General features: G+C 34.8%; 1 pseudogene; it reads left to right on the top strand.

Annotated features, from left to right (window-relative positions):
• Positions 1–2135: 2135 nt before the first annotated feature.
• Positions 2136–9462, top strand: LOC126703419 (patatin-like protein 2; annotated as a pseudogene).
• Positions 9463–12529: the final 3067 nt, after the last annotated feature.

Here is a 12529-nt window from a genome sequence, read left to right as displayed (position 1 = left end):
CATCTTCCCCGGTCATCTAAAGTAGGGCTCGTTTCTTACTTTCTCCAGCACCTGTTGTACTGGCTCCCTAAACATGGCGTTCACTGTTTGGGGGTGGCTCTGTCCAGCCTATCGCGAGAAATCTCTCCTCAGCTGGCTAGGGTTATACCGTTCCGACCTAAAGTCATTTGCTTTAGGGGGAATGACCTTCTCCTTTCCCCTTCCTTGCAGCTGATCTTCCTCCACCCTTTTGTACTTGTCGATCCTATCCATCAGCTGATGAACGTCGGCAACTGGTTTACCAGTGAGGGATTTCCTCAAGCCATGCTCGGTGGGGAGGCCGCTTTGAAACGTGCTGATAGCAACATCATCATGGTTGTCATCTAAGTCGTTATACACCTCCCAATATCTATCTGAGTATGCTTTCAGGGTTTCTCCTTCGTGTATGGATAAGGACAATAATGAACTAAAGGGTCGAGGGACTCTGGTGTTTGTGATAAAACGGGAGCAGAAAGCCTGAGTGAGCTGCTTGTAGGAGCCTATGGAATTTGTCTTCAAGCTGTTAAACCACCTCATCGCCATTGATCCCAAGCTGGATGGGAAGATTTTGCACACTAGGGCTTCATTTTGGGAGTAGATTGCCATTTTCTGGTTAAACTGGCTCACATGCTCTACCGGGTCTGCTCAGCCATTATAAATGGCGAACGCCGGTTGGTTGAAGCGTCGGGGCAGCTTAGCCCCTTCAATTCTATAGGTGAAGGGTGATCTCGAAACCTGGTCCAGCGCCTTCTTCATAACATCGTTCCCTGAACCCTTGCTGGATGGGTTCTTATATTTCTGTACAGGGCGTGGTTCCCTTTCGTAGGAAAAGGTTTCACTTGGGGGAGTCCTTGACCTCCGTCGGTAACTCGCATCCTCCGCATTAGAAGACTCGTCTGAGTCAGAGGGGGATCGTTTTCGCCGCACACGTCGTAACTCCCTTTTCAGGTCATCTATCTCCCGCTGCATGGCCTGATGACTATTTCGCCTCTGGGACACGTGACTGCCTGTCTGAGTGTGACTTTGGCTCGTCCGAATAGTATGCACACTTCTCTCACGATTCCCCCTGCCGCCTGGGTTGGTGGGGTTATTTTGCCTCTGGGACTCGGCGGGTTGTGTCTATTGGGAGTTTGCCTGGTGAGGATTCTCCTGGTGTGGGCCTAGTTCTGCCATACTTCGACCGTTGTGCTAGCTGATGCTGTAGTTCTCCCCACAGACGGCACCAATTGTAGTTGCACGATTTCCTGGCCCAAACCCTTTTGATCAAACCCTGGCCCAAGGCGCAACACACAATAAATACTTGTAGAGAATGGGTCAAAGAACTTAGCCTCAGTGAACCTAGTCGGCCTAAGGTATGGAGAATGTTGTTGCAAGTATAAAAACACTAGAATGGATACTCCACAGAAAGTTCTATTTCCTGAATGCTGAATACAGTTTTTTCCGTCCCCTTCTTTGAGGGACTCCCTTACATTATATAGCTCTCTCATTCTTATCTGAACCTTACACTTGTTGATCATCTAAGCCCCCACTTGAGCACCTGTCCTATCAGACACCTTTATCACTCCTTTGTGAGTTGCAGTGGCCAAGGTAGTACTGTTTAGGGGTCTTTTCCTCATTAATGCGGCCAAGAGAGTGGTTGTGGCACATTTAATGTGGTGGTAGCAGCTTTCCATGAGATATTTTGGGTTTTATTCTTTTTTATATACTCGGAGGACGAGCTGCAGTGGTTGGGGCGAGCTTTTTGATCTGGACTTCGTGGTGCCTGAGGAGGTTTTACTTCTCGGACAGGTTTATTTTACCGCAGTTGGGCTTGAATAATGTTTTGGTTATGACTTCTCCTCGGACACGATGCTTCTCAGATGGGCCTGTATTTAACTAGCCCATTATTTTGGGCCGGGCCCCACATAGACCTTGAAGGAGATTTTTATCACAATCAATCTAAAGCTATAAATAGGTTCTAGGTCTATGTATTGTGAGAGCAAAAACTACAGCTTTTTTTTTATCTACCTAGCAACAAGAGCCAAGGCATTCTTTCATTTTCCCAATAATTAAACTTGCACATTTATTTGTACTCCACTTCCATTTAGCCTGAAAAAACCAGGTTATCATCTTTCCAAATGCAACCCCCAACTTATGGCGAATTGATCACCATTCTAAGCATTGATGGGGGTGGTGTCAGGGGGATCATCCCTGCAACCATACTTGAATTCCTTGAATCAGCACTTCAGGTATACTCTAATTTTAAATAATAAATAAAAATCAGATATCAAATCGAATTATTATTTTTTAGCTTTCCAAATTAAATCTACAATGAACGTACTATACATACATTTTTTAATGAATTATGCATGATTCATAATTAAAAAAAAAAAAACTATATATTTCCATGATTTAAATTTGATTCATTTCTTGATTCTAATTAAATATTATAAATTTAAAAGAGTATTTGAGTGTCTTGCCATTTAAATTTTTTTAAATAACATAGTAATCTATACATTGTTAAATCAAAAATTATAACCGTGAGCTAACATACTAGATCTTGTAGTAAATATATTACTCACACATACAATGTTGGAGGCAAGCGGCATGGCCTCCTATCTTTTAAAATTCCTCCCACCCTCTGATATTTTTTATTAAAAATAAAAAATTATTACTAAAATTTACTATATTTATATTAGTTATCACTAATGAACCATTTTTTTCCTTTATTATTCTTATACTATACATAACTCATTAAATCAAAATGCGTGTATGCAAAATACTATTAATTTTCTAAAAATAGATAAGTTTGTATAATAATTAATAAAATATTTTTCTTCTTGTAAGACAAAACACGCGGGTCTTAGGCTACGTTTTTTTAGACCGCGTTCGTTTTCAAAAACACAGCTACAGATAGGCTGAAGCCCCGTTTTTTAAAAACGCAGCTTAAAGAATTGAAAGAGGCTGCGTTTTAAACATGCGATCATAGAACGCGTCTAAAATACTTAAAGAATGTTAATGATGATCAATATAATATAAGGAAAAACTCACATTTACAAATTGAAAGGATGGGAAAAAAAATAGTTATTTGGTGCATATATTTTTGTTATATATATATATATATATATATATATGAGAAAATAACATATGTAAATCATGTATATATATATATATATATATATATATGTAAAATAAATAGATTATTTGGATTGAATTTTTCTAATATATTTAGCTTGGCTCTTTAGGAAAAAATTTTGGCTCTACCACTACAGTTACATAATCACAACACAAAAGCACATACTATATAATTTGTGTAACCCTTTGGCAGGATTTGGATGGTGAGGATGCAAGACTTACAGACTATTTCGATGTCATTGCTGGGACAAGTACAGGTGGTCTTGTAACCGCCATGTTGACTTCTCCCGATGAAAATAATCATAATCGTCCTCTCTTTGCTGCTAAAGATATCAAGCCCTTTTTTTTTTTTTTTGAGAAACAAGTAATTTGATACTTGGTTTGTCCTTTTTCGTCATATTATTCCATAGCAAAGATACAATTTATTAGTGCCTTGAAAGATTTTAACAATTTTTTCTCTTTCATTTGCAGCAGGGGCATGTTTGGATCAATTGCAAACATATTTAGCGGTCCCAGATATGATGGTAAATACCTTCATTCGATCATAAAAGAGAAATTAGGAGAAACTCAACTGAGGAGCACCTTGACCAATGTTGTTATCCCTACATTTGATATCAAGAATTTGCAACCAACCATTTTCTCATCCTATAAGGTATCTCTCTCTCTCTCTCTCTCTCTCTCTCTCTCTCTCAGATTGTCTTTATAGTTAGTGCCAATGAGGAGTGATAAGGAAATATTTGGTAGCCTATTTTGAGCAACCTTTTGAGTATTTCAAACACACTTACACACATTTCCACACTTTTTTTTCACCCACACGTATATAAAAAACACTCAAACAATATTACTCAAACTCCTCTACAAAACACCCCCTAAGTTTGTTTTATTCCACGTTCTTAAAGTTTGACTGCTTCAAAAGTGAAGTACAAACTTTCAGGAAACTATTTTTCAACTTTCATGGGCCAGGCTGTGGTAGAAATATGTAACATAAACCTCATATTTTAAATGGGAAAATTAAAATGGAAATTAATTGGCTTTAGTATTCATGTTCAATGATAAATACCTAATTACTTTTCAAACTCGAAGAGGGAAAAGTATATATATTAAATTTCCTTTTTTTTTTCTACTTTTTTTTTTTTTATACAAGATAAAAATTCTATTCTAACCTAATCTAATGGCCTGTTTGGGAGTTTAAAAATGGAGGGAGAGTAGAGTAAAGGGAGGGAGAGTAATCCAATTACCTTGTTTGGAAGTTTTTTTAAGGAAGGAGGGGGAGTGATTTGGAGGGGTTTCATCTACCTCCAACCCCTCATTTTTAATTCCTCCAAATTGGAGAGATTTAGAGGGAAAGTAGAGTAGATAAATTATTGATCAAACCAATTTCCTAATTTAACCTTTTTAAATTAACAAAATTTCAATCAGATTATTCAAATAATATTTGTTTGTTTCCTGAGAAAATACGAGAAAAAAAATTTGAATCTGACTATTTACCTTTGTTACTGACTTTGCAAATAAGGCAACCCAACAAGAAAAATTCAAGCTCACGATGAAATACAAATTCCATTAGAAATTGAAACCCTAACAACAAAATCAAAACGAAAAAAACAAAACAAAAATTAAAAAAAAAAAAGGAAGCAAAACGATTCGGATTGAACCTGCAAAAAATTCAAAGCAAAACCAAAACCCACATCCAATCTGAGAGAGAGAATCGAAGTGAGAGAAAGAGAGGATCGGAATGAGAGAAAGAGATAGAATCCACCATCGCCGCCGCTCCAAACCACCATGCCATTGCCGCCGATCTCCAAACCACCACGCTATCGCCGCCGATCTTCAGTCCCTACTGTCGATTTTGATATCCAATCCACGCTGATCTGAGAGACCCACAACAAAAATTCAAAGCAAACCAAAACCCACATATAATCTGAGAGAGAGAATCGGAGTGAGTGAAAGAGAAAGAATCCACCATCGCCGCCGCTCCAAACCACCACGCCATCGCCACAGCTTCAAACCACCACACCATCGTTGTCGATCTCCAATCGCCGTGCTCTGACACGACGGTGGCTCGCTCCGACGGGTTCTCCTTGGGTTCGCTGGGAAAACCTCTGTCTTCTTCCATTTTTCTTTTTGGTTAAACCCTTTCTTCTTCAACCCAACACAGGTACATACAATAAAAAGAAAATTTAATTTAATTTTTATTATTATTTTTTTTTGAGGTAATAAAAATTATTTTATAATAGTTAATAGTAGTTTTATATATATATATATTTGATGGATATTAGTGGTATTTAATGGAATGAGAATGTTGATTAAATAATTATTTAATTTAACAAATTAATCTTAGACTAAAATGTTGTTAGTCCATTTTCAAATAGGGGTAAATTTGTCCATTTAAATTATTTCCTCTCCTTTCCATCCTAATTTTTAAAACATCCAAACAATGGGAAGGGCTAATTACTCCATTCCCCCTTACTAATTCTAAAAACATCCAAACAAGGTAGAAGGGAACCATTCCCCTCTACTCTCCTCCCCACAACTCTCCTCCCCTCTACTCTACTCTACTCTCCTCACTCTCTAAACTTCCAAACAGGCCATAAATGTATATATGTGTGAAACTCCCTCTTCAAGACTTGAACTCTGGCCCTTGTCTCCCACACCCCACAAGTACCACACAAATGTCATGTTGCATGCATGGATTTTGGACTTCCTTTTGACATCATTATACTCAATTTTAAGCGCAAGAAAATGAGGGAGGAAAGCTTTTTTTTTTAAGAAAATTATGGTAACTTGTAAAACAAAAATCTGAAAGCAATTACGTTATAACATTTGTGCAGTTAAGGAACGACACTGATTGCCCCTTGAATGCTCGGCTCTCAGACATATGCATTGGCAGTTCCGCAGCTCCAACTTATCTTCCTGCCAACGCTTCAAGAACCAAGATAGGGAATTCAATCTTATTGATGGTGGTGTTGCCGCAAATAATCCCGTATGTATATGGTTACCCTCAAATCCTCAATTACATATCTATTAAGTGAAAGGTAGAACTTAGGCACCATACCTTATATATATAGTACATTAGGTTTTTTAAATAAATTCAATCATCTAATTGCATTGACCAATAAAACACAAATAATGTTATCATTTCCAAATACAATTAAATTTAATGTAACTAAGTGTTTGAATTTAAGTAATGAACTTTATGTACTGCACCTAAAAGTATTGTATCTAAATTTTTACCCTAAGTTAAAATGGTTTCAAAACATTAAACTGACATATCTAATTAAGTTTGTTTATATTTTGGCACCATACCTGATCCAGGCACTAGTTGCTGTAAACCAAGTGACCAGACAGGTCATTGAAGATAATCCTGATTTCCTCTCTATTAAGCCAATGGATTATCAGCCAATGGATCATTATCGCCGCTTTCTAGTAATCTCATTAGGGACCGGAACGCCAAAGATGAAACCATACGATGCTGATATGGCAGCCAAATGGGGTACTTTGGGTTGGTTAATTCATGGTGATTCCACTCCATTGGTGGATGCGTTTATGCAGGCAAGTGGAGATATGGTTGATTTTCATCTCTCTGCGGTATTTCGAGCTCTTCGTTCGGAAGAGAATTACCTCCGTATCTAAGTAAGCTTGCATGAAAGCCTTATTTTTTTTAGCTACATTATTGGTTTTGATTCTTTTGAATAGTATTACGTAGTTAAGAGATTTGACTAAATATTGTTGAATCTGCTATTGGATGCGTGATCAGGATGATACATTGACTGCGGCAGAAGCTTCAGTTGATATTTCTACAAAAGAGAACTTGGAAAAATTGGTGCATATTGGGGAAAACCTATTGAAGAAACCAGTAACTAGGGTGAATTTGGAGACGGGTCAAGCAGAAGAAATTAAAAATTGTGGACCAGATGCCACCAATGAGAAGGCCCTGATAAAGTATGGTAAAACATGCAAGTGCACAACACTTCTGTGTTAATTATTAATATAATTTAATTCATACAAAAAAAATTATTAATATAATTTAGAAAAATGCTAAATTTTCATATTTTTTTTACAAATTGCTGATGTGCTGAATAGTTATTGATAAGTAACAAAGTGACGTCAATTGTAAGTCCAAATAAGAACCATTAAAATTTTGCCACAACAATAATTTGTAAAAACGTTATAAAATAGTTTATACTTATAGCATCACTCTATAATTTAGTATTTTATCTTCTTTGCTTTTTTGTCCAAATAGGAAATTTGATATTTATGATAGTTAATAGTAGGTTATGCCTGTGTTTATATATAGAATTAAATATTCTACCATTAAAAACATGCAAGTGCACAACACTTTTGTGTTAATTATTAATATAATTTAATTCATAAAAAAATTATTAGTATAATTTAGAAAAATGCTAAAGTTTTCTTTTTTTTTTTTTTTTTTTTTTACAAATTGCTGATATGATGAGTAGTTATTGAAAAATAAAAAAGTAATGTTAGTAATAAACCCAAATAAGAACCATTAAAACTTCGCCACAACCATAATTTGTAAAAATATTACAAAATAGTTTATGCCTATAGCATCACTTTATAATTTAATATTTTATTTTCTTTGTTTATTGTCTAAATAGGAAATTTGATATTTATGTTAGTTACTAGTAAGTTATGCTTGTGTTTATATATAGAATTAAATATTCTACCATTACAAGAAAATGTGATGTGTCAATATTCTTTTTTTTTTTCTTATAAGACGTGTCAATATTCTAACCGAGTGTTTAAATATTCAATAACTATATTCTATGAAGCATAGTTATTAAATCCAACCCAAAAATTGACTTAGTCTTTGAGTTGGATAACTGAGTTACTGGTCGAACTGCAAAGTCAAATAAAAAATAAAAAATTATATATATATAAATTTGAGAAATCATAATATAAATAAGTATTTCTCTAAGTTTTCTCTTCTTTAAATTACCATATTATAACACATTAAAGACAATAAAATGGACTTCTAGAAGTAATTTTACAATTTCACAAACTCAGCTACGTGATAAAAAAAATAAAAAAATAAAAAACTCATTCAAGTTACACGCTTCGACCAACTGCGGCTTCAGATTTAATACCTATGCTTTAAAGTTAACCAAAAATCAAACGTCTTCAAGTTTGAAATATATTAAAGATGGACTATAAATTTTTTTTTTTTTTTTTTTTTTTGAGAAACCAGACTTCAAGTCTGGGACTTTATTAAAGAAACAAAAACTTAATGAACATCAAAGTCAACTAAAGCAGCAATGTCCAAAGGCAAAGCATCCAGCCAAACATGACAGCCTACAATGGATGAAGCCTTCTTTGTGAGAGCATCCGCTACTAAGTTACCAGAGCGGTTTACATGACTAAATTGTATTGAAGAAAATTTAGGCAGCAAGCACTGAACATCATCCACGATATTGCCAAAGGAGGACAGTAAGGAACGTCCCTGGGTGATCGCAGCAATGATTATGGCCGAATCACCTTCAACTATCACTTGTTGGAGCTCACGTTCAGCAGCAAATTGGACTGCTCTAAGGCATGCCAGAGCCTCCATATCAGCTACAGATGAAGCTAGCGAAGTGTGCGTTGACATAGCACCAAGGGAGACGCCACGCCAGTCACGCACAATAACACCAAGTCCAGCCGAGTTCGAGTGATTAAAAATGGCAGCATCAAAGTTCACTTTCACAAAGCCCGGTTCTGGAGGGCGCCATTGATGCTGAGCAGAAGGTCGAGGGCGAGGAATCTCAGAGATTTGACTAGCCATGAAATCCTGGAGCAGAGCACCTGCGACGGTACTGATATTTGAGAGGGGCTGAGCTGGACGACCAAAATGGAGAGCATTCTGTCTATTCCATAAGCACTATGTCATAGCTGCGAACATCTCCGTTCTCAGCTCATCGCGAACCTGCATAAATTTGTTAATTAAATCACAAAAATTCAGGGGAGGGGGGGTTATCATGGTCTGAAACCATTGGAAGGGCTGCCAAACAGGAGCAATGTGGCAGCAAAAACAGAGTGCATGAAGGGAGTCTTCCGGAACATCCTTGCATAGATCACAGATACAAAAACATGAACGTTTATTACATACTACTTATAGATAACAACCCTTCTATGCTTTACCTTTGCAGGTTCGCAAAAAAACTTTCCCAAGAAAAGAGACTTCGAGAGTCACAATCACCACATACAAACAAGTCGGCATAAAGGGGATCATTGGTCGTCTTTGGTACACATTGGAATAAAGATCACCTCCTATATATGAATATGTTTACTAGTTCTAAGAGTTATTACTTTAAAAATCATTGTAATTTTATTTATTCTGATCATATAATTCATTAATAGTTAATTGGTTTATGCAATAAAAAAAAGTTATCCGAATAAATTGAAAGTTTACTTTAAAAGTTATACACACACCAGCTATATGTGATAATGTAATTTGAGGATGTAAATTACATTATTTACTACTAGTCCCGGGTTGCACAGATTTGGGTATAAACTTATAAAATATATAATTTTATTAAAATATCCCCTCTTCCATTATAGCTATAGAATACTTTTCAATCAAAATTCTCCACTAAGAACTTAAATTGGTGTAACATCAACTCAATGAACATATATTATTCTAAAAATATAACTAATAATGTTGAATGACTAAAGAATGATTAAATAATTATAATCATTGGAATAAAGATAATCACTCCAAAAACGTTGTCCACTAATGGCTTGTTTAGAAGTTTAGAGAGGGAGGAGAGTAGAGAGAAGTAGAGGAAATAAGAGTAATGGGGGGGGAGAGTAGAGGAGAATGGTTATCCTCCACCTTATTTAGATATTTTTAAAATTAGTAAGGAAGAAGGGAGTAATTAGTCCTTCTTCTTATTTGGATGTTTTAAAAATTAGGAGGGAAAAAAGAGAAAATGATTTAAATAAACAAATTTACCCCTATTTGAAAATAAACTTCAACATTGATCTATAATTAATTTATTAGATTAAATAATTATTTAATCAACATTCTCATTCCATCGGTATAAAACTACTATTAACTATTGTAAAATAATTTTAATTACCTCAAAAAAATTATAATAAAAAATCAAAAACCTCCTCCAATTTCCTCAACTTTCCCGAGAAACAAACAATTCCCAGAGTTTCTCACTCCCCAAACACCCATGGCAGCAGCCACCTTCAACCGCAAAACCCAAACCTACACATCCCCAAGACCACAGATTCACCTCCCCACCAACCCCAGCCTCTCTCTCACCTCTTTCCTCTTCCAAAACTCTTCTTCTTCCCCACACAGCCTCCTAGCCAATGTACAGCTCCGTCCTATATGCTATTGCTGAATAATCTAAATGCATCTCATCTATGAAATACATATCAGAATTAAAATCAGGATCATATTATCCATAACCACATACTTACTAGAATTTGACATTTTAACAAACTTGATTTCAAATAAATTTTTTGTAAATAATCTTCTTGAATCTTTACTTGATCTTCACCTCAATGACTAATATCTTGACCAGTATTATGGTTTTTTTCTTGTTGAGACTAGCTCTACCAGTGTAGCCCAAGAAGTAGTGAAGAAATTGATTTTCACCTTCTCCCAAACGGAAAATACAGGTGCTCTGTTCTTATATACGGGAAACAGAGTGTAACAGAGTACGTTAGATAATTACTGTATACTAGCTAGCCGTTGGGGGTCAGAGATTTTGGTGGAGCCTAATGCACCCACATAAATATTCGGCTTTTCCAAGCTAATTATTTAGACTCCTAATGCACTTAGAAGTTAGAAAAGGCGGTGGCTTTCCTTTGAATAATAGTAATACGAATTGCACTTGGACTAGGAATACAAAGTTTCTTCAATTTAAAAACGCCAATCAAATATTCTGCCTCTCAAGCAGCAGTACTAATGAATTTATGTTCTTTAACACTTATCATCTCTTTTTGCTTATTTTGGTTCCAAAATATATATATATATATATATATATTGAATTTGATTTATGATACCTGATTCTAATCATGCCTTAGATTGATAACTAGCGCACTGATTTTGTGTTCTGGCTAGAACAAATCTTACTTAACAATACTTTCTGCCTCCATAATCAGTGCTTTTAACAAACCTAACAAACAAAGATTATTTTGGGGGTTAGAGTGTAACAGAGTTCGTTAGATAACAAAGTGTTAAATTTTCTCAGGAAACAAACAAAAATTATTTATATAATCGGTTTGTAATTTTGTTATTTTGTTAATTTAGAAAGGATAATTAGGAAATTCATTTGATCAATAATTTATCTACTCTACTCTTCCTCCAAATCTCTCCAATTTGGGGAATTAAAAATGAGGGGTTAGAGGTAGTTGAAACCCCTCCAAATCTCTCCCCCTCCTTTCTTAAAAAACTTCCAAACAAGGTATTTGAATTACTCTCCCTCCCTCTACTCTACTCTCCCTCCTTTTTTAAACATCCAAACAGGCTATAAAAGTACTTAAATAGTATTATTTAAAAGCCAAAAATATGGATTGTGGACTTGCTTTCAAATAATCCGAACAATATAGATCTGTTTTTTTTTTTTTTTTTTAATTCTAGCTATCCCATGAAATTGTTTGAACTAAGCAATGGTACTCCAAATATAAAAATCATTGTTCATCCATAGTGAATCTTCGTTCTAATCTTACAAGTCTTTTTATTTCAGCGTTGTTCAACTATTTAACCCAAAAATTATATGTGGCAAACAACTATAGCATACACAACCGAACTAAACATACATAATAATACATATCATGCTGAAAAATTAACACTATTCAATTTATTTTTTAAATCATGTTAGTAAAAAGTTACTGACAAAACTATTCTTAGTAAACATTTCTTAGGGTTATCTATTTAGCTTTGTTGCCAAATTGATATCTAACTCTTTTATTTTATTTCATTTCGTTTTTTGATTTGTACATTGATACAAACTATTTTAAAATTATAAATACTATCTTATTTGATTGGCATTGCTAAAAAGTTGATAAGAATAAAAAGAGTGGTGTTAACTAAAAGAAGAAGTGATAAAGGAATAAAAAGCTAGCTGATAAAAACTGATGTAGGACAAAATCTACTATTTTGATTTTTGTAATTATTTAATTTAGGTATTTTTATGTAAAATTCATTGTTTTAGGTTTAGGTTATTTATTTCCTAATTTTTAGGTGCTTTTAATGTTTTTTAGGTCAGATTTGGTTCCTGTTATGATCAGGTATTAATTAGGAGTTATTTTAGAATATATTTTCTTGTCTACCAAGTTTTATGGAGCCCTTAAATAGACCCCTAACTCTTTAAACATTTTTAGAATAATTATTCAACCAATAAAATTAAGACTTTTGTCTTTCTATTTTCTGGTGGATTCTAAA

The sequence above is a fragment of the Quercus robur genome, chromosome 10 (genome assembly GCF_932294415.1).
Source record: "Quercus robur chromosome 10, dhQueRobu3.1, whole genome shotgun sequence".
NCBI classification, from domain to species: Eukaryota; Viridiplantae; Streptophyta; class Magnoliopsida; order Fagales; family Fagaceae; genus Quercus; species Quercus robur.
Note: the sequence above shows the minus strand (reverse complement) of the source record. Positions and strands in the feature narration are given on the sequence as shown.